This window comes from Pan paniscus, chromosome 5, assembly GCF_029289425.2.
Source record: "Pan paniscus chromosome 5, NHGRI_mPanPan1-v2.0_pri, whole genome shotgun sequence".
Taxonomy (NCBI): Eukaryota; Metazoa; Chordata; class Mammalia; order Primates; family Hominidae; genus Pan; species Pan paniscus.
In genome coordinates this window covers 18,835,291-18,861,971 of record NC_073254.2, presented here as the reverse complement: position 1 = coordinate 18,861,971, position 26,681 = coordinate 18,835,291, and the positions used below count along the sequence as shown (strand labels likewise).

The 26,681-nt window shown below is 42.3% G+C and overlaps 1 pseudogene; it reads left to right on the top strand.

Moving 5' to 3' along the window:
• The first annotated feature begins 6,825 nt into the window (after positions 1-6,825).
• On the top strand, positions 6,826-6,941 carry LOC112440318 (U2 spliceosomal RNA; annotated as a pseudogene).
• Positions 6,942-26,681: the final 19,740 nt, after the last annotated feature.

Genomic DNA, 26,681 nt, shown 5'->3' with positions numbered 1-26,681 from the left:
GACATACCAAAGACTGGGCAATTTACAAAAGGAAGAGAATTAATGGACTCACAATTCCATGTGGCTGGGGAGGCCTCACAATCATGGTGGAAGGTGAAAGGCATGTCTCACCATTGCGAGACCAGGAGGGCCAGAGAGAGACCTTGGGGTGTATACAGAAGGATATCTTTATAGAGTGCACTCAGACTTAACATGCAAAGACTGGGCCCAGAATAACGACTGCACTTTATTTTTTTAAATTATTATTATACTTTAAGTTCTAGGGTACATGTGCACAATGTGCAGGTTTGTTACATGTGCCATGTTGGTTTGCTGCACCCATCAACTCATCATTTACATTAGGTATTTATCCTAATGCTATACCTACCCCAGCCCCACAGCCCCCGACCAGCCCCCGTGTGTGATGTTCCTTGCCCTGTGTCCGTGTGTTCTCATTATTCAACTCCCACTTATGAATGAGAACATGCAGTGTTTGGTTTTCTGTCCTTGTGATAGTTTGCTTAGAATGATGGTTTCCAGCTTCATCCATGTCCCTGCAAAGGACATGAACTCATCCTTTTTTTATGGCTGCATAGTATTCCATGGTGTATATGTGCCACATTTTCTTAATCCGGTCTATCATTGAGGGACATTTGGGTTGATCCCAAGTCTTTGCTATTGTGAATAGTGCCACAATAAACATATGTGTGCATGTGTCTTTATCGTAGAATGATTTATAATCCTTTGGGTATATGCCCAGTAATGGGACTGCTGGGTCAAATGGTATTTCTAGTTCTAGATCCTTCAGGAATCGCCACACTGTCTTCCACAATGGTTGAACTAATTTGCACTCCCACCAACAGTGTAAAAGCGTTCCTATTTCTCCACACACTCTCCAACATATGTTGTTTCCTGACTTTTTAATGATCGCCATTCTAACTGGCATGAGATGGTATCTCATTGTGGTTTTGATTTGCATTTCTCTAATGACCAGTGATGATGAGCATTTTTCATGTGTCTGTTGGCTGCATAAATGTCTTTTTTTGAGAAGTGTCTGTTCATATCCTTTGCCCAATTTGATGTGGTTGTTTTTTTTTTCTTGTAAATTTGTTTAAGTTCTTTGTAGATTCTGGATATTAGCCCTTTGTCAGATGGCTGGATTGCAAAAATTTTCTCCCATTCTGTAGGTTGCCTCTTCGCTCTGATGATAGTTTCTTTTGCTGTACAGAAGCTCTTTAGTTTAATTAAACCCAATTTGTCTATTTTGGCTTTTGTTGCCATTGCTTTTGGTGTTTTAGTCATAAAGTCTTTACTCATGCCTATGTCCTGAATTATTGCCTAGGTTTTCTTCTATGGTTTTTACGGTGTTAGGTCTTACATTTAAGTCTTTAATCCATCTTGAGATAATTTTTGTATAAGGTGTAAGGAAGGGATCCAGTTTCAGCTTTCTACATATGGCTAGCCAGTTTTCCCAGCATCATTTATTAAATAGGGAATCCTTTTCCCATTGCTTGTTTTTGTCAGGTTTGTCAAAGATCAGATGGTTGTAGATGGGTGGTGTTATTTCTGAAACCTCTGTTCTTTTCCATTGGTCTATATATCTGTTTTGGTACCAGTACCATGCTGTTTTGGTTACTGTAGCTTTGTAGTATAGTTTGAAGTCAGGTAGTATGATGCCTCCAGCTTTGTTCTTTTTGCTTAGGATTGTCTTGGCTATCCAGGCTCTTTTTTGGTTCCATATGAACTTTAAAGCAGTTTTTTCCAATTCTATGAAGAAAGTCATTGGTAGCTTTATGGGGATAGCATTCAATCTATAAATTACTTTGGGCAGTATGGCCATTTTCACAATATTGCTTCTTCCTATCCATGAGCATGAAATGTTCTTCCATTTGTTTGTGTTATCTTTTATTTTGTTGAGTGGTGGTTTGTAGTTCTCCTTGAAAAGGGCCTGCACTTGCCTTGTAAGTTGGATTCCTAGGTATTTTATTCTCTTTTTAGTAATTGTGAATGGGAGTTCCCTCATGATTTGGCTGTTTGTCTATTATTGGTGTATAGGAATGCTTGTGATTTTTGCACATTGATTTTGTATCCTGAGACTTTGCTGAAGTTGCTTATCAGTTTAAGGTGATTTGGGGCTGAGACAATAGGGTTTTCTAAATATACAATCATGTCATCTGCAAACAGAGATAATTTGACTTCCTCTTTTCGTAATTGAATACCCTTTATTTCTTTCTCTTGCCTGATTGCCCTAGCCAGAACTTGCAACACTATGTTGAATATAAGTGCTGCGAGAGGGCATCCTTGTCTTGTGCTGGTTTTCAAAGGGAATGCTTCCAGTTTTTGCCCATTCAGTATGATATTGGCTGTGGGTTTGTCATAAATAGCTCTTATTATTTTGAGATACCTTCCATCAATACCTAGTTTATTGAGAGTTTTTAGCATGAAGCGCTGTTGAATTTTGTCAAAGGCCTTTTCTGCATCTATTGAGATAATCATGTGGTTTTTGTCTTTGGTTCTGTTTATGTGATGGATTACATTTATTGATTTGTGTATGTTGAACTAGCCTTGCATCCCAGGGATGAAGCCGACTTGATCATGGTGGATAAGCTTTTTGATATGCTGCTGGATTCAGTTTGCCAGTATTTTGTTGAGGATTTTCACATCAATGTTCATCAGGGATATTGGCCTAAAATTCTTTTTGTTGTGTCTCTACCAGGCTTTGGTATCAGGATGATGCTAGCCTAGTAAAATGAGTTAGGGAGGATTCCCTCTTTTTCTATTAATTGGGATGGTTTCAGAAGGAATAGTACCAGCTCCTCTTTGTACATCTGGTAGAATTCAGCTGTGAATCTGCCTGGTCCTGGACTTTTTTTGGTTGGTAGGCTATTAATTATTGCCTCAATTTCAGAACCTGTTATTGGTCTATTCAGAGATTCAACTTCTTCCTGGTTTAGTCTCGTGAGGGTGTATGTGTCCAGGAACTTATCCATTTCTTCTAGATTTTCTAGTTTATGTGCATAGAGATGTTGATAGTATTCTCTGATGGTAGTTTGTATTTCTGTGGGATGGGTGGTGATATCTTATCACTTTTTATTGAGTCTATTTTATTCTTCTCTCTTGTCCTGCTAGTGGTCCATCTATTTTGTTGATCTTTTCAAGCAACCAGGCCCTGGGTACATTGATTTTTTAAAGGGTTTTTTGTGTCTCTATCTCCTTCAGTTCTACTCTGTTCTTAGTTATTTCTTGTGTTGTGCTAGCTCTTAAATGTGTTTGCTCTTGCTTCTCTAGTTCTTTTAATTGTGATGTTAGGGTGTCGATTTTAGATCTTTCCTGCTTTCCCTTTTGGGCATTTAGTGCTATAAATTTCCCTCTACACACTGCTTTAAATGTATCCCAGAGAATCTGGTACATTGTGTCTTTGTTCTCACTGGTTTCAAAGAACATCTTTGTTTCTGCCTTCATTTTGTTATTTACCCAGTAGTCATTCAGGAGCAGGTTGTTCAATTTCCATGTAGTTCTGCAGTTTTGAGTGAGTTTCTTAATTCTGAGTTCTAATTTGATTGTACTGTGGTCTGAGAGACAGTTTCTTGTGATGTCTGTCTGCTCTTTTACGTTTGCTGAGGAGTGTTTTTCTTCCAATTAAATGGTAAATTTTAGAATAAGTGCGATGTGGTGCTGAGAAGAATGTATATTCTGTTGATTTGGGGTGGAGAGTTCTGTAGATGTCTGTTAGGTACGCTTGGTCCAGAGCTGAGTTCAAGTCCTGGATATCCTTGTTAATTTTCTGTCTCTTTGATCTGTCTAATATTGACAATGGGGTATTAAAGTCTCCCACTATTATTGTATGGGAGTGTAAGTCTCTTTGTAGGTCTCTAAGAACTTGCTTTATGAATCCAGGTGCTCCTGTATTGGGTGCACATGTATTTAGGATAGTTAGCTCTTCTTGTTGCATTGATCCCTTTACCATTAAGTAATGCCCTTCTTTTTCTCTTTTGGTCTTTGCTGGTTTAAAGTCTGTTTTATCAGAGACTAGGATTGAAACCCCTGCTTTTTTCTTTGCTTTCCATTTGCTTGGTAGATCTTCCTCCATCCCTTTATTTTGACCCTATGTGTGTCTTTTCAAGTCAAGTGGGTCTCCTAAATACAGCACATTGATGCAGTCCATGTCTTTTAATTGGGGCATTTAGCCCATTTACATTTAAGTTTTATATTGTTATGTGTGAATTTGATCTTGTCATTATGTTGTTAGCTGGTTATTTTGCCCATTAGTTGATGCAGTTTCTTCATAACATCGATGGTCTTTACAATTTGACATGTTTTTGCAGTGGCTGGTACCAGTTGTTCATTTCCATGTTTAGTGCTTCCTTCAGGAGCTCTTGTAAGGCAGGCCTGGTGGTGACAAAATCTCTCAGCATTTGCTTGTTTGTAGAGGCTTTTATTTCTCCTTCACTTATGAAGCTTAGTTTGGCTGGATATGAAATTCTAGGTTGAAAATTCTTTTCTTTAAGAATATTGAGTATTGGCCCTTACTCTTTTCTAGCTTGTAGGGTTTCTGCCGAGAGATCTGCTGTTAGTCTGATGGGCTTCCCTTTGTGGGTAACCTGACCTTTCTCCCTGGCTGCCCTTAACATTTTTTCCTTCATTTCAACCTTGGGGAATCTGACGATTATGTGTCTTGGGGTTGCTCTTCTCAAGGAGTATCTTTGTCATGTTCTCTGTATTTCCTGAATTTGAATGTTGGCCTGCCTTGCTAGATTGGGGAAGTTCTCCTGGATAATATCCTGAAGAGTGTTTTCCTACTTGGTTCCATTTTCCCCTCACTTTCAGGTACACCAATCAAATGTAGATTTGGTCTTTTCACCTAGTCCCATATTTCTTGGAGGCTTTGTTCATTTTTTCTCACTCTTTTTTTCTCTGATATTGTCTTCTTGCTTTATTTCATTAAGTCAATCTTCAGTCACTGATATCCTTTCTTCCACATGATCGATTCAGCTACTGAAGCTTGTGTATGCTTCACGAAGTTCTCATGCTGTGTTTTTCAGCTCCATCAGGTCATTTATATTCTTCTCTACATTGCTTATTCTAGTTAGCAATTCGTCTAACCTCCTTTCAAGGTTCTTAGCTTCCTTGCGATGGGTTAGAACACGCCCCTTTAGCTTGTAGGAGTCTGTTATTACCGACTTTCTGAAGCCTACTTCTGTCAATTCTTCAAACTCATTCTCCCTCCAGTTTTGTTCCCTTGCTGGCGAGGAGTTGTGGTCCTTTGAAGGAGGAGAGGCATTCTGCTTTTTGGAATTTTCAGCCTTTCTGTGCTGGTTTCTCTCCATCTTTGTGGTTTTATCATCCACCTTTGGACTTTGATGTTGGTGACCTATGGATGGAGTTTTGGTGTGGACGTCCTTTTTGTTGATGTTGATGCTATTCCTTTCTGTTTGTTAGTTTTCCTTCTAACAGTCAGGCCTCTCAGCTGCAGGTCTGTTGGAGTTTGCCGGCGGTTCACTCCAGATCCTGTTTGCCTGAGCATCACCAGGGGAGGCTGCAGAACAGCAAATATTGCTTCCTGATCCTTCATCTGGAGGCTTTGTCCCAGAGGGGCACCCACCAGATGGCAGCCAGAGCTCTCCTGTATGAGGTGTCTGCAGCCTGACTGGGAGGTGTCTCCCAGTCAGGCTACACAAGGGTCAGGGACCCACTTGAGGAGGCAGTCTGTCCATTATCAGAGCTCAAATGCTGTGCTGGGAGAACCACTTCTCTCTTCAGAGCTGTCAGACAGGGACATTTAAGCCTGCTGAAGCTGTGCCCACAGCTGCCCCTTCCCCTAGGTGCTTTTTTTCCAGGGAGATGGGGGTTTTATCTATAAGTCCCCAACTGGGGCTGCTGCCTTTTGTTCAGAGATGCTCTGCCCACAGACGTGGAATCTAGAAAGGCAGATGGCCTTGTTGAGAGTGGTGGGCTTCACCCGGTTTGAACTTTCCCAGAGGCTTTCTTTACACTGTGGGCATAAAACCGCCTACTCAAGCCTCAGCAATGGTGGGTGCCCCTCCCCTCTCCAAGCTCCAGTGTCCCAGGTTGATCTCAGACTGCTGTGCTAGCAGCGAGAATTTCAAGCCAATTGATCTCAGCTTGCTGGGCTCTGTGGGCATGGGACCCACCGAGCCAGGCACCAGAGGGAATCTCCTGGTCTGCCAGTTGCAAAGACCATGGGAAAAGCACAGTATCTGGGCAGTAGTGTACTGTTCCTCCTGGTACAGTCTCTCATGGCTTCCCTTGGCTAGGAAAGGGAAATCCCCTGATCCCTTGCACTTCCCGGGTGAGGCAACGCCTCGCCCTGCTTTGGCTCGCCATCTATGGGCTGCACCCACTGTTCAACCAGTCCCAATGAGATGAACCAGGTACCTCAGGTGGAAATGCAGAAAACACCCATCTTCTTCATCAATCTTGCTGGGAGCTGCAGATCGGAGCTGTTCCTATTTGGATATCTTGCCGGAAATCCCCATCAGTCTCTTTTATTTTAGCTATTCTGGAGGATGTGTGGTGATATCTCATTGATTTTAATTTGCATTTACATGATTATTGAGGAAATTGAACACTTTTGGACATCATTTTTTATAAATTATATATCCAGCCTTCTACTCATTTTTCTATTTGTCTTTTTCTTTTTTTGTTGTTATTATACTTTAAGTTCTAGGGTACATGTGCACAATGTGCAGGTTTGTTACATATGTATACATGTGCCATGTTGGTGTGCTGCACCCATTAACTCGTCATTTACATTAGGTATATCTCCTAATGCTATCCCTCCCCGCTCCCCCCACCCCATGACAGGCCCCGGTGTGTGATGTTCCCCTTCTTTCTCAGCCTTTTGGCTAAGATCTAGCGTAGTATCTGTTCTTATCAGTTTAATATTTCTCTTTTTCTTATTGTTTGTAGGAGTGCTCTGCATATTCTGGATGTGATCCCTTTGTCAGTTATGTGTGTATATATATTTTCTTCCACTCTAAAACTTGCCTCTTCACTTTCTTAATGATGTCTTTTGATAAATAAAAATTATTAATTTGAATGTGGTCTAATTTATCAATCTCTTCCTTTATAGCTACTGGTTTTTGTAATCTGTTTAAAAATATTTCCCTACTCAAAGTTATAAAAATAATTTATTTTTTAATATTTATGTTTAAAGCTACATTCCTTCTGAAATTGATTTTTGTGGGTAGTTTAGGGTATGTTTCAAGACTTTCTGTTTACACATGGCTATCTAATTGATCTGTCAGCATTAATTTCTTAATTATATTTTTAATTTTTTTGTATTTTTTGTAGAGATGGGGTCTTGCTATGTTGCCCAGATTGGTCTCAAACTCCTGAGCTCAAGTGATCCACACACCTTGGCCTCCCAAAGTGCTGAGATTAAAGGTGTGAGCCACTGTGTCTAGCTACTTGTATTTTTGTACCCATTAATCAACCTCTATTCACCCCTCCCTCCTTCCCACTACCCTTCCTGGCCTCTGGTAACCACTGGATAGAGTGTATCTTCATGAGATCCACTTTCTTCAGTTTCACGTGATTGAGAACATGCAGTATTTGATTTTCTGTTTCTGAGTTATTTCACTTGGGATAACAGCCTCCAGCTCCATCCAAATTACATTACTGCAAATGACAAGATTTCATTCCTTTTTATGGCTGTATAATATTCCAGTTTGTTTGTGTGTGTGTGTGTGTGTGTGTGTGTGTGTGTGTGTGTGTGTCATGTTTTCTTTCTTCATTCATCTGTTGATGGGCACAATCTCAGCTCACCGCAACCTCCACCTCCTGGGTTTAAGCAATTATCCTGCCTCACCCTCCTGATTAGCTAGGACTACAGGCATGTGACACCATGCCCAGATATTATCTATATTTTTGGTAGAGACAGCATTTTGCCATGTTGGCCAGGCTGGTCTCAAACTCCTGGCCTCAAGTGATCTGCCCGCCTCAGCCTCCCAAAGTGCTGGGATTACAGATATGAGCCACTGCACCTGGCCAAATTTTGGCTATTATGAAGAGTACTGCACTAGACATGGAGTGCAGAATCTCTTCCACATATTGATTTCCTTTCTTTTAGGTATATACTACATAAGTTTTAATCCTTGAAAGCCCTGTCTTAACTTACATAAGGCTATATTAACTATTTTAACTGTGGATCTGTGGGATCCCATTTTATTATTTTTATTTATTTATTTATTCATTGAGAGGGAGTCTCCATCTGTTGCCCGGACTGGAGTGCAGTGGTACGATCTTGGCTCGCTGCAACCTCTGCCTCTTGGGTTCAAGCCATTCTCCTGCCTCAGTCTCCCAAGTAGCTGAGATTATAGCGCAGGCAGCCACCATGACTCCTGGCTATTTTTTTGTATTTTTAGTAGAGATGGGGTTTCACCATGTTGGCCAGGCTGGTCTTGAACTCCTGACCTCAGGTGATCTGCCTGCCTCGGCTTCCCAAAGTGTTAGGATTACAAGTGCGAGCTACTGTGCCCAGCCACTGGGATCCCATTTTAATCAAGCCAATTTGTAAGTGCCAAAAATTTGACTTTTTAAATTTCTTATTCATTGTGTTGGCACATCTATTCCCAATATCAGATATTTTAGTGCAATGGCTACTATGACTATGGGACATTTAGGCAAGAGTATAAAGTGAGCCACACCCGTTTTTCCTCTATTTTATATTTACTTTCCTAAGATTATAGGGGGTACAGTGTTTAAACTTAGTGGCATCTCAAAGTATAATTTGAGCTTCTGCATTGATTAAGTCTATGAATTGGAAATTTTTGGAAATTTGAATGTTGGCCTGCCTTGCTGGGTTAGGGAAGTTCTCCTGGATAATATCCTGAAGAGTGTTTTCTAACTTGGTTCCATTCTCCCAGTCACTTTCTGGTACACCAATCAAATGTATATTTGGTGTTTTCACATAGTCCCATATTTCTTGGAGGCTTTGCTCACTTCTTTTCACTCTTTTTTCTCTAATCTTGTCTTCTTGCTTTATTTCATTATTTGATCTTCAATCACTGATATCCTTACTTCCACTTGATCGAATCAGCTATTGAGGCTTGTGCATGCATCACAAAGTTCTCATGCCATGGTTTTCAGCTCCATCAGGTCATTTAAGGTCTTCTCGACACTGTTTATTCTAGTTAGCCGTTCATCTAACCTTTTTTCAACGTTTTTAGCTTCCTTGTGATGGGTTAGAACATGCTCCTTTAGCTCGGTGAAGTTTGTTATTACCGACCTTCTGAAGCCTACTTCTGTCAACTCGTCTAATTCATTCTCTGTCCAGTCTTGTTCCCTTGCTGGTGAGGAGCTGTGATCCTTTGGAGGAAAAGAGGCGCTCTGGTTTTTAGAATTTTCAGCTTTTCTGCTCTGGCTTCTCCTCATCTTTGTGGTTTTATCGACCTTTGGGCTTTGATGTTGGTGACCTACAGACGGGATCTTGGGGTGGATGTCCTTTTTGTTGATGTTGATGCTATTCCTTTCTGTTTGTTAGTTTTCCTTCTAACAGTCAGACCCCTCAGCTGCAGGTCTGTTGGAGTTTGCTGGAGGCCCACTCCAGACCCTGTTTGTTTGGCTATCACCAGCGGAGGCTGCAGAAAAGCAAATATTGCTGCCTGATCCTTCCTCTGGAAGCTTCGTCCCAGAGGGGCACCTGCCTGTTTGAGGTGTCTGTTGCCCCCTACTGGGAGATGTTTCCCACTCAGGCTACACAGGGGTCAGGGACCCACTTGAGGATGCAGTCTGTCCATTCTAGGATCTCAAACATTGTGCTGAGAGCACCACTGCTCTCTTCAGGGCTGTCAGACAGGGACGTTTAAGTCTGCAGAAGCTGTCTGTTGCCTTTTGTTCTACTCTGCCCTGCCCCCAGAGGTAGAGGCAGTAGGCCTTGCTGAGCTGAGGTGGAATGTGCCCAGTTCATGCTTCCAGGCTGCTTTGTTGACACTGTGAGCTACTCAAGCCTCAGCAATGGCAGAGGCCCCTCCCCCCGTCCAGCTGCAGCATCGTGGGTCGATTTCAGACTGCTGTGCTAGCAGTGAGCAAGGCTCTGTGGGCGTGGGACCCATCGAGCCAGGCATTGGAGGGTATCTCCTGGTCTGCCAGTTGCTAAGACTGTTGGAATAGTGCAATATTTGGTCAGGCGTGAACCGTTTTTCCAGATACAGTCTGTCACAGCTTCCCTTGGCTAGAAAAGGGAAATCCCCCAACCCCTTGTGCTTCCTAAGTGAGGCCACGCCCTGCTCTACTTCAGCTTGCCCTCGGTGGGCTGCACCCACTGTCCAACCAGTCCCAATGAGATGAACCTGGTACCTCAGTTGGAAATGGAGAAATCACCTGTCTTCTGTGTTGATCTCGTTGGGAGCTGCAGACTGGAGCTGTTCCTATTTGGCCATCTTGGAAGCGACTCCGAGCACTTGACTTTTATACACACTTTAAAAAGGGGGTGGGCTAGCTTGAAGCAGGCTTACAGTTACAGTGGCACAAAAGCAAGGATACGGAGGCAGAACAATTAATTAAATTGTGACAGGTTTAGAACTCAGGATTACACATGACCGTTGCCAAGCAACCCAGATGTCTGTTATCTAGGTTTTGCTCAAAAGAGCCTTGCACTGGTTTATCTTATAACCTTCACTATGGTGCCCAGACAGCTGTAGTTCAGGTCTGCTCAGGCTTATCACAACCTTCACTGTACTTCTTAGATAAAACAGAATACTTGAAGTTACTAGTTACAGAGAACAAGAATCTATAAACTCATACCATAAAACAGAGGAAAATTTGTTTTTCCTCTCCCTATGTTGAGGGAGTGCTGGGGAGAGTCTCCAGAGCACATTCCTTTGTGTCTAGGCTTCTTAGATAGTATTATCAAGACTTTTGCTGGGTCTGGGCTGTGCCCATTGCTGCCTCTGGGACAAGTCAGCCTATTACAGGAAAGCTTATTTCTTTCTCTTTTTAATTTATTTTTCTTTATTTCTTTAATTTCTCACCTCATCACATGGCAGAAGACAAGAGAAGCATGAGAGCCAAGTGAAAGGGGTTTCCCCTTATAAAACGATGAGAACTTACTCACTACCACGAGAACAGTATGGGGGAAACCACAGCCATGATTCAATTATATCCCACCAGGTCCCTCCCACAACTTGTGGGAATTATGGGAGATACAATTCGAGATAAGATTTGAGTGTGGACAGAGCCAAACCATATAATTCCACCTCTAGCTCCTCCCAAATCTCATGTCCTCACATTCAAAACCAGTCATGCCTTCTCAACAGTCTCCCAAAGTCTTAACTCATTTCAGCATTAACTCAAAAGTCCACAGTCCAAAATCTCGTCTGAGACAAGGCAAGTCTCTTCTGCCTATGAGCCTGTTAAATCAAAAGCAAGTTAGTTACTTCCTAGATACATAGGAACTACAGACATTGGGTAAGTACACTCATTCCAAATGGGAAAAATTGGCCAAACAAAGGGGCTACAGGCCCCATGCAGGGCAGTCAAATCTTAAAGCTCCAAAATGATCCATTTTGACTGAGACATGTGACTCCATGTTTCACATCCAGGTCATGCTGATGCAAGAGGTGGGTTCCCATAGTCTTGGGCAGCTCTGTCCCTGTGGCTTTGCAAGGTAGAGCCTCCCTCCTGGCTGTTTTCACAGGCTGGTGTTGAGTGTCTGTGGCTTTTCCAGGCACATGGTGCAAGCTGTCAGTGGATCTACTATTCTGGGGTCTGGAGGACTGTGGCCCTCTTCTCACAGTTCCACTAGGCAGTGCTCCAGGAGGGACTCCATGTGGGGGCTCTAACCCCACATTGCCCTTCCACACTGTCCTCGCAGAGGTTCTCCATGAGGGCCTCGCCCCTGCAGCAAACTTCTGCTTGGGCATCCAGGCATTTCCACACATCCTCTGAAATATAGATGGAGGTTTCCAAACCCCAATTCTTGACTTCTGTGCACTTGCAGGATCAACACCACATGGAAGCTGCCAAGGCTTGTGGCTTGCACCCTCTGAAGACATGGCCTGAGCTCTACTTTGACCCCTATCAGCCATGGCCGCAGCAGCTGAGATCCAGGGCACCAAGTCCCTAGGCTGCACACAGCATGGGGACCCTAGGCCTGGCCCACTAAAACATTTTTTTCTCCAAGGCCTCCGGGTGTGTGATTGGAGGGGCTGCCATGAAGACCTCTGACATGCCCTGGAGACATTTTCCTCATTGTCTTGGGGATTAACACTCAGCTCCAAGTTACTTATAAAAATTTCTGCAGCCAGCCTGAATTTTTCCTCAGAAAATGGGATTTTCTTTTCTATTGCATTGTCAGGTTGCAAATTTTCTGAACTTATATGCTGTTTCCCTTTTAAAACTAAATGTCTTTAACAGCACCCAAGTCACCTCTTGAAAGCTTTGCTGCTTAGAATTTTCTCCAACCAGATACCCTGAATCATCTCTCTCAAGTTCAATGCTCCACAGATCTCTAGGGCAGGGGCAAAATTCTGCCCGTCTCTTTGCTAAAACACATTAAGCGTCACCTTTACTCCAGTTCCCAACGAGTTCCTCATCTCCATCTGAGACCATGTCAGCCTGGATTTCATTGTCCATATGATTATCAGCATTTTGGTCAAAGTCATTCAACAAATCTCTAGGGAGTTCCAAACTTTCCCACATTTTCCTGTCTTCTTCTGAGCCCTCCAAACTGTTCCAACCTCTGCCTGCTACCCAGTTTCAAAGTTACTTCCACATTCTCAGGTATCTTTTCAGCAGAACCCCACTCTACTACTGGTACCAATTTACTATATTAGTCTGTTTTCATGCTATTGATAAAGACATACCCAAGACTGGGCAATTTACAAAAGAAAGAGGTTTAATGAACTAACATTTCCACGTGGCTGGGGAGGCCTCACAATTATGGTGGAAGGTGAAAGGCACATTTCACATGGCAGCAGACAAGAGAAGAGTAAGAGCCAAGGAAAAGGGGTTTCCCCTGATAAAACCATCAGATCTCGTGAGACTTATTCACTACCATGAGAACAGTATGGGGGAAACCGCCACCATAATTCAATTATCTCCCACTGGGTCCCTCCCACAACATGTGGGAATTATGGGAGATACAATTCAAAATGAGATTTGGGTGGGGACAGAGCCAAACCATATCACAGGCCAAGCCAACTCTGATAAAAACAAAAACAAACACACTTTTCTTTGAGGAGAGGAGTTCAAAGTTCATTTGACTTCTTCAAGGAATTTTTCTATAAAAGTTTACCAGCACAGGTGGTTAAGAAAAGGCAAAACAGATGGTTGGGCAGCCTGCATTATCTCGGCATGGTGATGAAGTGGTCCTGCCTCAGCTGGCATCACTGCTGTAGAGTGGGGTTAGTTATGATGTGACACAGAAGTCCAATGGTGTGACACAATGAGGGATCCATCCCCTGCTTAGATTCTGAGCAGAAAGGGGCCCTGAGCACCAAATGCTGGATATGCAGGGAGATCACAAGCAATAGAGAACATACCAGGGCAAGGTGCAGAACTTAAAGACACCGACAGAGAATGAGCTGTAGCACTGTGCCACCAGTCCCATTAACTAATGAAATGGGTAGCCATAATATCTTGTAGGAATATTTAAAGGGAAAAAAGGGTGACCACAGAAATCAATACATGAACATTTGGTATTCAGCGACTACTTCATGTCCAAGCTGGTTTGGAATCTTAAATCAGAAGCCCACCTATATCAATACAGGTCAATTTTGACAGTCAGATAACTTAAATAAGCCTCATGAGCCTTGTGGGGAACACAGAACTGGAGACTCCTGATCCCACTGAAAGTGAGAAGCCACTACCCAGGGCCACTGAGTGCTACCGTTGGGAACAAAGAACTCCTGGCACCAAATATTCAGATTTTTTTTGAAGCTAGAACCTCAATTTGTATGTGTAACCTCCAAGTTTTTTAACTTTGACTCAAATTCTTATAAATGCTGATGCAAGGCAAACAAAACACATCTATTATGAGCCAACAGTTTGTGACCTCTGCATTTATGGTTCCCTTTCAAACCATATCCAATATCACCAGATCTCTATAAAAATCCCCCTTTCAAACAATCTGGTCCCCATTCCCAGATACTTCATCCCCAGATTATCTCCTTCTGTCTTGTGTCTTTGAATGGAAGACTCTTTGCCAAACTTTTGATTCAGTCTCTCCTAAGATTTTCATTTCAAATCATCTTTCTTGGCTCGGCCCACTGCAGTCTTTGAATGAGTGATCTTCCACCTTTGTGTTTGACCTTGGCATCCATGGAATACACCCCAATTCTGGGGCTTGGCATCTCTGTTACTGTTTTTGTGAAAGATTTTGAGCTAGGATTGTGTGTGTGTGCACGTGCGTGCATGTGTGTGTGTGTGTGAGTGTGTGTGTGTATTTCCTTAGCTATACTGTAATTAATAATACAATTAGAGGTTCTCAACCTTTACTGCACATTACAATTACTTAGGAATGACTTAGGAATTATACAAATGCCTGGGCCCCACCCTAGAGATTCTGATGCAATTTGTCTGGATTATGCAATTTGGCATCAATACTTTTAAAATGTTTTCCAGTGATTTAAATGTGCAGCAGGGTTACAAACTACTGAAGGAAAGGCAGCAGAGCACACAATTCAGAGGGTAGACTTACCTCCGGGGCCACCTGAGCTCCCATTCTGGTTTTATCATCCAATGGCTATGTGACCTCAGCCAAGTGTCTACAGTGTCTGAGGCTCCCTCAATCACACAAAACACATAACAGGCTGCTTCATGAGGCTGTGTGACAGTTAAATGAAGCACTGTTTGTGAAGTGCTTAGCAAGTATGCAATAAATAATGGTTATTATTATTATTAGCAGCTGTGAGAATCTTATAACCATATATTATTTAACAATATTTTCAGTATTCTTGCTACTTAAAAAAAATTTTTAAACATCCATATTAAAGTCCTATTGAATTAGTCACACACACACACAAACACTTATATACACACATATAAACTAACTTAGTAAAATGTGTACTCATTTCAAAATACTGTTTCAATAAACCATTTTCACGACAGCATAGAAATTACAGTTAAAGAAACCCTTTGAGCACTGTGATATGTAGATACCTGAGCAAAATAATGTCATCAATTTGTTAAACATAGTTGCTGCCTGATATGGGTTTGTTGTGTCCCCACCCAAATCTCATCTTGAATTGTAGTTCCCATAATCCTCACATGTCATGGGAGGGACCTGGTGGGAGGTAATTTAATCATGGTGGCGGCTACCCTCATGCTGTTCTCATTATAGTGAGTGAATTCTCATAACATCTGATGGTTGTATAAGGGGCATTTCCCCCCTTGGCTCTGCACTTCTTCCTGCCACTATGTGAAGAAGGATGTGTTTCCTTCCCCTTCTGCCATGATTGTAAGTTTCCTGAAGCCTCCCTAGCCCTGCAGAACTGTGAGTAAATTAAACCTCTTTCATTTATAAATTACCCAGTCTTGGGTATTTTTTCATAGCAGTGTGAGAACAGACTAATACAGTAAATTGGTACCACAGAGAGTAGGGCACTGCTGTAAATATATCAGAAAATGTGGAAGCAGGATTGGAAGTAGGTAATAGGCAGTGGTTGGAACCATTCGGAGGGCTCAGAAGAAAGGAAAATGTGGGGAAGTTTGAAACTCCCTAAAGACTTGGAGGGTTCAGAAGACAGGAAGATGTGGGAAAGTTTGGAACTCCCTAGAGATTTGTTGAATGGCTTTGATCAAAATGCTAATAGTGATGTGAACAATGAAGTGCAGGCTAAGGTGGTCTCAGACAGAGATGAGGAACTTGTTGGGAACTGGAATAAAGGTGACTCTTGCTATGTTTTAGCAAAGAGACTGGTGGCATTTTGCCCCTGCTATTGAGATCTGTGGAATTTTGAACTTGAGCGAGATGATTTAGGGTATCTACTGGAAGAAGTTTCTAAGCAGCAAAGATTTCAAGAAGTGACTTGGATGCTGTTAAAAGCATTCAGTTTTATGTATTCACAAAAATAGGCTTTGGAATTGGAACTTATGTTTAAATGGGAAGCAGAGCATTAAAGTTCAGAAAATTTGTAGCCTGACAATGTGATAGAAAAGAAAAACCCATGTTCTGAGGAGAAATTCAAGCTGGCTGCAGAAATTTGCATAACTAACAAGAAGCCAAATGTTAATGGCTAAGACAATGGGGAAAATGTCTCTAGGGCATGTCAGAGAACTTTGCGGCAGCCCCTCCCATCACAGGCCCAGAGGCCTAGTAGGAAAAAAATGGTTTTGTGGGCTGGCCCCAGGGCCTTGCTGCTTTGTGCCATCCTGGGACTTGATGCCGTGCATCCCAGGCATGGCCAAGGTACAGCTTGGGCTGTAGCTTCAGAGGGTGCAAGTCCCAAGCCTTGGCAGTTTCCTCATGGTGTTAAGCATGCAGGTGCGCAGAAGTCAAGAACTGAGGTTTGGGAAACTCCACCTAGATTTCAGAGGATGTATGGAAATGCCTGATGTCCAGGCAGAAGTTTGCCGCCCTTATGAAGAATTTATGCTAGGGCAGTGCAGAAGGGAAATGTGCAGTTGGAGCCTCCACACAGAGTCCCTACTGGGGCACGCCTAGTAGAGCTGTGAGAAGAGGGCCACCATCCTCCACACCCCAGAATGGTAGATCCACCAACAGTTTGCACCATGCACCTGGAAAAGCCACAGATACTCAATGCCAGCCCATGAAGCCAGCCAGGAGAGGGGCTGTACCCTGCAAAGCCACAAGGACAGAGCTGCCCAAAGTCATTGGAGCTCACCTCTTGCCTTGTCTCAGATGAGTCTTTAGGCTTGGACTTTTTAGTTAATGCTGGAATGAGTTAAGACTTTTGGGTACTGTTGGAAGGGCATGATTGTGTTTAGAAATGTGAGGACATGAGATCTGGGAGGGGCCGGGGGCATAATGATATGGTTTGGCTGTGTCCTCACCCAAATCTCATCTTGAATTCTAGCTCCCATAATCCCCATATGTCATAGGAGGAACCCAGGGGGAGGTAATTTAATCATGCAGGTGGTTACCTTCATGCTGTTCTTGTGATAGTGAGTGAGTTCTCACAAGATCTGGTGGTTTTATAAGAGGCTTTTCCAGCTTTGCTCAGCAATTCCCTTTCCTGCTACCATGTGAAGAAGAACATGTTTGCTTCCCTTTCCACAATGATTGTAAGTTTCCTGAGGCCTCCCCAGCCCTGCAGAACTGTGAGTTAATTAAACCTCTTTCCTTCATAAATTAGCCAGTTTTGGGTATTTCTTATAGCAGCATGAGAATAGAGTAATACAATGCCTGAGCGTCCATTTCTAGGCCTGACATAAATTGTTTGAAACCCAGTAGTACCTGATCACCTTTGACCTGGTTAAAACTTACCCTCCTTTTGTGGTATTTGTGATAAAGCCTGCTTGTTCCTCATCCCACTGACCCTAAATCCAATACATCCCACAGCTGGTGAACAGGATAAAAACTAACCATCAGCCAGGCGCAGTGGCTCATGCTTGTAATCCCAGCACTTTGGGAGGCCGAGGCTGGTGGATCACGAGGTCAGGAGATCGAGACCATCCTGGCTAACACGGTGAAACCCCATCTCTACTAAAAATACAAAACAAAAAAAAATTAGCCAGGTGTGGTGGTGGGCGCCTGTAGTCCCAGCTACTAGGGAGGCTGAGACAGGAGAATGATGTGAACCCAGGAGGCAGAGCTTGCAGTGAGCTGAGATTGTGCCACTGCACTCCAGCCTGGGCAACAGGTGAGACTCTGTCTCAAAAAAAAAAAACAAACAAAAAAAAACTAACCATCAACACCAGTCATGAAGTCATGTAAATGAGTTTCCCAGCTTGCACACATTTTCTTTAAACCAGCCAATCCACAAGCTCCATAGAAAAGCCTAAGAAATCACATCCACAGACCCTAATAAAGGCCTAGTCCCACTGGTCCTCTCTCCCTCTCTCTGTGCCCCCTCTTCACCTGCTGGTTGAGCTCCCTGCTGCCTCTGGACTTTCCATCACCTGCCTCTTCCCTCAGCACTCCTAATATCTCTGGACCTGTGGGTAATAAATTTCTTCTGTTTTATGTATTTTGATTTTGTCTCCTCATTGTGTCTCACCTGACTGACACACCCAAATCTAATTTTTCTCCCAGTCAGGGCTCTCCTAGAGAGGAGCTATCTTGGCTAAAGGAAACTTTTGACAGAGAGACCTCAAGACAAAATTGATATAATAGAAGTCATGACAAATAGGGGAATCTAGGGGAATCCATCATTTAAGAAATGTAGATAGAAATGGTGGCAGCATATTTTTTAACCTCTTCTATCTCCTCCATAAAAGTAATAAAAGAAAGTAGGAAGGCAAAGCAGAAAGTTAAAGTTCAATATTTACACTATAATTAGGTTGGCAAGATGTCCCACAGAGTCCAGAATCCAAACAGGTGCATAACAAACCCGGGCAGCTACAAGTTCTGGGTGGCATCATTACCTGGACCAAGGGAAGTTGAAGGTAGCAACATGGCATCTGATGGACCCAAGAAATCCAAAATATCCATCAGTGGATCACTTGAAAAGCTCCGCAGGCAACTTAGAGAAGAGCAGATGAAACTGGAAGGGATTAGCACAGCCCAACAACAGATAAATTGAAGGGACCCCAAGAAAGGTCTGAAGTAGATAAAATGGTCATTCTCAAAACAGCCAATGCTCCCTTCAGTCCTGTTTCACACTGAAGAGAAACAGGATCTACAGAATTTGACCATAAGTGATAGAAAAAAAGGCAAAAAACAGGATCCAAATTGAACAGGACAAGGACAATGGACACAAATGAAAAAGAAGTACAGATAAACGTGGGGCACAGGAATTGAACCAGGAAATATTAAAAAGCAAATTGCCATATTATTGGCCACTCTACAAAATCATTAGAAGAAGAAAGTCTGTAAAGTTAGCAAGAGCTCTCTTAAACCCTCTCATTTTAAAAGTTGAGGAACACTAATTTCACATAAAAATAATAAATAAAAAAGATTGAGGTCAAAGAGATAAAGAAACAGAATAAGACTATTCAGAAAATGTCTGAGTCCCAGAAAGACAGAAGGAAAACATTCCTTAATATTTCAAAATGAGCAAAAAGACATCAAAAAATGATAAAATATATAAAAAGAAAATATGCATCTGAAATAGAAAATATCAGAAAGAAGGTGACAAAACTCAATAAAGAATTAGAAATATAGACAAATCATTTCAGAAATGAAGACTAAGTTAGAAGGAACACAAAAGAAAATAAACATAATAGATAATGCCTTAAGAGAAATAGAACACTAAAAAGTTAAAATTTTTAAATGAAGAGAAAGATAAGTTGGATTAGGCAGAAAGTAACAAATACAAAAGATAGGTGAAGAAAATGCAATTAATGAATAATAGATATTCCTGCAGAACAAATTAAAGCAAGAAAACAGAACAAGCATTGTTTTCCTGAAATAAAGAGATTTAAAACTACCTATTCATTTGTAAGGTACCTCATGTCTGTTTCTAGTGAGGGGCTCTGGCTGCTTCCACTCATGGCAAAAGGTGAACAGGAGCCTGTGTGTACAGAGATCACATGGTGAGAGAGAAAGCAAGAAAGAGGAGGAGGTGCCAGGCTCTTTTCAAAACCAGCTCTCAGGGGGAATTCTCATGGGAACTAACAGAGCAAGAACTCATTCATTATTGCAAAGACAGCACCAGAGTTTCCTAGGATCCAAACACTTCCCATCATACCCACCTCCAATGCTGGAAATCAAATTTTAAATGAGATATCAGGGCCACTATGTCCAAATCATAGCACAGGACTTTCTTAATACTCCTGAAGTCATACCAAATAAGTAATTCCAACTGCAACAAACTATCAAACAAAAGAAAATCAGTAGGATTGACATGGTTTGGTTGTGTCCCCACCCAAATCTCATCTTGAATGTTAGTTCCTGTAATCCCCACATGTGGTGGGAGAGACCAGGTGGGACGTAATCGTATCATGGTGGAGGGAGGTTTCGTCCATGCTATTCTTGTGATAGTAAGTTCTCACAAGATCTAATGGTTTTATAAGGGGCTTCCCTTTCACTTGACTCTCATTCTTCTCCTTCCTGCTGCCATGGGAAGGGACATGTTTGCTTCTCATTCTGCCATGATTGTAAGTTTTCTGAGGCCTCCTCAGCCATGCTGAACTGTGAGTCAATTAAACCTCTTCCCTTTATAAATTATCCAGATGGGTATATCTTTATTAGCATCATGAGAACAAACTAATACAGTAAATTGGTACTGGGAAGTGGGGATAATGTAAAGATACCCCAAAATGTGGAAGTGACTTTGGAACTGGGTAACAGGGAGAAGTTGGAACAGTTTGTAGGGCTCAGAATAAGACAGGAAAATATGGGAAAGTTTGGAACTTCCTAGAGACTTGCAGGGCTCAGAAAACAGGAAGATTTGGGAAATTCTGGAACTTCCTAGAGACTTGTTGAATAGCTTTAACCAAAATGCTGATAGTGATATGAACAATAAAGTCCAGACTGACGTGGTCTCAGAGATGAGAAACTTGTTGGGAACTGGAGCAAAAGTGACTCTTGTTATGCTTTTGCAAAAAGACTAATGACATTTTGCCCGTGCTCTAGAGATCTGTGAAACTTAACTTGAAAGAGATGATTTAGGATATCTGGCAGAAGAAATTTCTAAGCAGCAAAGCATTCAAGAGGTGACAGAGCATAAAGTTTGGAAAATTCACAGCCTGACTATGCAGTAGAAAAGAAAAACCCATTTTCTGGATAGAAATTCAAGCTGGCTGCAGAAATTTGCATAAGTAATGAGAAGCCAAATGTTAATTTCAAGACAATGGGGGAAATGTCTCCAAGGCATGTCAGAAACCTTTATGGCAGCCTCTCCCATCACAGGCCCAGACGCCTTGGAGGAAAAAATGGTTTCGTGGGCTGGGTCCAGGGCCCCCTGCTGCATGCAGTCTAGGCACTTGGTGCCCTGTGTCCCAGCCACTCCAGCCATAACTAAACGGGGCCAAGGCAGTACAGTTTGGGTCACAGCTTCAAAGGGTGCAAGCTCTGAACCTTGGCAGTTTCCACATGGTGTTGGTCCTATGGATGCACAGAGGACAAGAACTGAGGTTTGAGAACCTTTGCCAAGATTTCAGAGGATGTATGGAAATGCCTGGATATCCAGGGAGAGTTGTGCTGCAGGGGTGGAGCCCTCATGGAGAACTTCTGCTAGGGCAGTACAGAAGGGAAATGTGGGGTTGAAGTCCTCAAACAGAGTCCCCACTGGGGCACTGCCTAGTAGAGCTATGAGAAGAGGGCCATCGTCCTCCAGACCCCGGAATGGTAGATCCACTGACAACTTGCCCCATGAGCCTGGAAAAGCCACAGACACTCAATGCCAGCCATGAAAGCGGTCAGAAAGGGGGCTGTATCCTGCAAAGCCACAGGGGCAGAGCATCCCAAGGTCATGGGAGACCACCTCTTGCATCAGCATGACCTGAATGTGAGACATGGAGTCAAAGGAGATCATTTTGGAGCTTTAAGATTAAATGACTGCCCTATTGGATTTCAGACTTGCATGGGGCCTATAGCCCCTTTTGTTTTAGCCAATTTCTTCCATTTGGAATGGATGTATTTACCCAATGTCTGTATCCCCATTGTATCTAGGAAGTAACTAACTTGCTTTTGATTTTAGAGGCTCATAGGCAAAATGGACTCGTCTTGTCTCAGATGAGACTTTGGACTTAGACTTTTGAGTTTATGCTGGAATGAGTCAAGACTTTGGGGGACTGTTGGGAAGGCACGATTATGTTTTGAAATGTAGAAAGGAAGTAAGATTTGGGAGGGGCCGGGGCAGTATGATATGGTTTGTCTGTGTCCTCACCCAAATCTTATCTTGAATTGTAGTTCCCATAATCCCCACATGTCATGGGAGGGACTCAGTGGGAAGTAATTTAATAATGGGACAGTTTCCCACAAGCTATTCTCATAATAGTAAGTTTTCATATGATCTAACGGTTTTATAAGGGGCTTCCTCCTTGACTCAGCTCTCATTCTTCTCCTTCCTGCCACCATGTGAAGAAGGACATGTTTGCTTTCCTTTCCACTGTGATTGTAAATTTCCTGAGGCCTCCCCAGCCATGCTGAATTGTAAGTCAATTAAACCTCTTTTTTTTTTTCATAAATTATCTAGTCTCAGGTACATCTTTATTAGCACTATGAGAAAAGACTAATACAAGGATGTTATATGTCATGGTGATGTTTTATCAGGCAGCACCTTTCCTATTTTTACCACCAGAAAACACAAAATAAGCACATTATTTCTATATGGGAACAAGTTAACCCTTGTCAGAAAGTAGAAGTTATTCTTGTTCTGCCAAGTGCTTGATTTTTGCACAGAAATTCAGAAGAAAAAGCAGAGGTAGAAAGATGATGCACAGAGAAGACAGTTACACAGACACTGAGACAGAGAAAGCAGGCTTAGGGACATGTGATGTGTTGTAACAGACACTGAAAACCAGATTCTATTTTCATGACCCTTGGCACAGACATCACACCACTAACACTGGCACCAAGTCAGAATTGTAGCTGGCTGAAGGAAATATGTCAAAGGTCAGAGACACATTATTGCAATCACATTAGAGGCACATTAGAGCACAATTAGAGGCACATTAGAGTTATGGAAACTTATTTGAAGTCTTCCCACAATCCATTAGAGTGGTACACCTCCAGGCCATATCACCCCCTCATTGGCATATAAACATAATTATCTGCTTATTGAATTTGAGTATACTGAAAGCTCTGTCCCATTCTGTTTATATTTAATCAATTTTCTGCAAAGATAAAAATTATAAGAGTAGGAACTGTGTGTGTGTGTGTGCGCGCGCGCGTGTGTGTGTATGTGTGCGTGTTTTGCAGTAGCTGGAGGAGGAAGGTGCTAGGAATGGGATCTTCCAATGGTTCTAAAACGTGGCTGCACACTAGAATCATTTGGGAAAATTTTAAGAATCCCAATGTCCATGATCTCTGGACTCAAACCAAGCTAGTCAGAATCTCCAAGATAGGGAGGCAGCAGTAGTATTTAAAACTCCCTTGGTGATTTGCATGCATAGCCAAGGTTGTAAACCATTGTTTCCTCTCTGTCCCACTCATCTAACTTCTTGTTCATCTCCAAAACTATAAAAGCATGCCTTACTAACTCCTATATTTTAAAATCTTCCTTTGATTGGGGTTGAGACTCGGGACTACAGATTGAATTTCCTTAAATTCACCATGGTATAGATTATGTTCTTCTAACTGCTTATTTTATTTATTAGTTCACTTTTTTTAGAGATGAAGTCTCACATTGTCACCCAGGCTGGAGTGTAATGGTGCGATCATAGCTCACTGCAGTCTCGAACTCCCACCTCAGCCTCCTGAGTAGCTAGAACCACAGGTGCGTTCCACCATGCACAGCTAATTTTTTTAAAACAAATTTTTAGAGATGGGGTTTCGCATCTTGCCCAGGCTGCTCTCAAACTCCTGGCCTCAAGCGATCCTCCCATCTCAGCCTCCCAAAATGCTGGGCTACAGACATGAGCCACCACACCCAGCCTATTTGTTTTAATATAATAGAGCAGTCAAATAAAAAAAAATTGGTTTCTAAAGGTAAGATGATTGGCCTAAAGCGGGAGTCATGGCTGCATCCTCTCTGGTCGTGTGGGTCCCATTCATTCTTTGCTTTGATGTACTATTGTCCGGTGTGCCCATCTCATCTCTCCAAAGAGGCTGCAAACTCCCTGAGGCGAGGCCACATCTGCCACCTGGGTCCTTCCCTCCACTTTGCATCATGCCTCATACACAGTGGGCACTCTACGGCCTTCTGATTTCTCTAGGATGTGTCACTCCCATTGAATAGCAACATTTAAAAACACTTTTAAAGTTTAATGTGCTTTCCTACTGCCTCAGTACATTTTTGTTCACATTTCTAACATAATCCTGACATAACTGCCTTCTCCACACACCCCTCTTGTGGTTTTCACCACACCTTACACCACAAACTCTACCTCTCCAGAATGTTCCCCCTTGGATTGGTTTCCATGGAAACCTGTCTCTGGGGGAGAAAAGTGTGTGTTTGCTGAAGGAGAACCATAAAGGCAAGTTGCCTCCTGGTGTAAAGAAGTCACCAAGGGAGATGGAGAGAGAGTTGAGGCAGAATTGCACCAACTCTAGTGGGAAGCTAATGCACTTCATGCCAGTTCAATCCTGTAGACACAGGGAGAGATCTGAAATCCCAACTCAAGGCAGAGGCAAATTAATAGGGTTGCCTTGTCACACTGAATTGAGCCTTCCAGTTTAGAATACTCCTATTCCAGGTCACTCAGTCTTCAGTGGGTGAGGCGGGGGGCAGGGGGCGGTAGGAGGAGAGGAGATTATACTGAGACTTGTCAGTGGAGAGTGAGCCAAGGTGGCCCCAAGCAAGGCATGGGGCCTACTACTTAGAACAGAGGTTGGGGTGCAGTCCCCACACATGCCCACAAGGGGTCACAGTGATTCAAAATAAGGCTATTCCTCACCGCCTTCATGAGAAAAAACAAGAAACTGCCTTAGAGCTGGCAGCCTTCAAAGATACAAGAATCTCCTTGGTACATTAGAAAGCAAGCTATGAGAGGGGGTGCAGAGGCCATGTGAGCAGAGCCTCCAAGTCTACTTGGGATGTGCGTACTATTCAGTAGGAGCCACAATTTAAGATGGAATGCCACAGATGTGTTACAAGTTTACTACACAGGAACAGGGATTGGTGACAAACTTTTCAATAAGCCACTCCAGTTACATGAAGTTACTCTCCCTGTTTCTTCTGATCAATCATTTAATAAACACTCGTGACGCTTCCACCTAACCGTACACATGCAATGTGCAAGATGCTGAGAAATTAAAGAAAGTAAAGAATATTGGAGACCTCCCCTCCAGGAGCTCAAAATCTAAATGTGGAGATCGTTTTACAACCAAAGATGGTAATGGTTGTGGGATCACTCAGCTATTGGGGTGACCTATTTATCTGCACGAGTACTCCTGAAGGGAAACAATGACTTAGAGCACTAGTATTTATTCTCAAACAAGGGTCCACAAGAGATGTTCCTAATTTGGGGAACTATCCTAGAAAAAAAAAAAAACACACACTTGCCTTTAAGTGATGTCAAGGTTCATAAGCTTTACTGTGACACAAGGTCTTGTGTTGGTCTCCCAAAATTGTTATTGTTCTCCCAGCAATATTCCAATGGTCCACCAAACAAGCTGGGACTTTGGACACCAAATCAGTTAAGCCTCATTTTTTAAGCCCTTTGTACCATGTAAGGCCTGAGCACTTTAGCAAGTCAGGAGACTAAAGTTTAGAAATCAAAATTCAATTTAGTATGCATAAAATAGTCAACTGGAGTGGACCTCAAATAGGTTCTAAATCTTTAACACTCAAATTCCAAGTCCTGATTTTTATATATTTTATGTATTTATCATATTAAATTATATATTATATTAAAATTAACTGGATTTTAATATAATTGACTCTGCCTCTCTTTGACCCCTTGTTTTGCTTCCTCCTTCAACTGCCTTTTCTGCTCTCCCATTCTCACAGTAACTATGACCATTTGGTCTACTATATACAATGTTTTTATTTATTTTATTTATTTCCATTTATTATTGTACTGTTGATGTTACCAAAACTCCAGGGGTTTGGTCTAGGCCCTGCTTCTCGCTGCACAGAAAGCCAATCACTGAGATGCCAAGTATTGCCAAGGAAGAAGTATTAACTAGATGCTGCAGCCAGGGAGATGGGAGCTCAGTCTCAAATCCATCTCCTTGACTTACCAAAACTAGGAGTTTATAGAGCACCGAGGAAATGTAACAATGTGTAAGAAAACAGGAACTAGGGTGGGGCAAGGAGGTGTTTGGTGCAGTGATCTGCTGAGTTTCAGTTCTTTGATACTTCCCGAAGGTCCTTTCCTGAGGAAGGAACTCATAAAACAGATACAAGTTTCAAGCTTTAACAGCAGAAGGGTGTTTCTATGTTTATCCCAAAACAACTGTCTATGGGACTATTGGGCCCATTTCATTGAGGAGATATTGCCATGGTGATACTGAAACATGTTTGTACCAAGATTTGGCTACAATAAACTTACAGGTTCTTAGCATGCCTTCTAGGGCCATTTCATCTATTTCTGAGATTCAGTAAATCCAAAGGGTGGTTGGGTATCCTTCTATCTCCTGCATCTGTGTGTTTTACAGGTGAAGCAAAGCCAAATCTACTAGATTTGAGGACTTAGCAATACATAGTTTAGGGGAAGAACCTTTTGAAGATTTTTCTGGTTGACATGAACCTACTTGCCCAACATATTCCTGAAGGCTTCCCATCTAGCCATGAGATTGGCATGGAGGGATAGTTATGGGAGTGACCTTAGGTGGTGTTATCCAAATTTCCTTCAATTCAACTGTTGAGAAATTCCATCTCATAGGAATCAGCTATAAGCAGGGGCTGCACAAGTGAAAGAATATATTGACTACTGCGTAGGAACTGTAAGTTCTTGCCACCTGATTCTTAGAAGAGTTGCACTTATTAATTTGGAAGGAAAGTCTGGCCCTCACCAAATCACCCCATTGGTAATAACTGGAGGAAAAAAGAGAAAGAAAATAATGA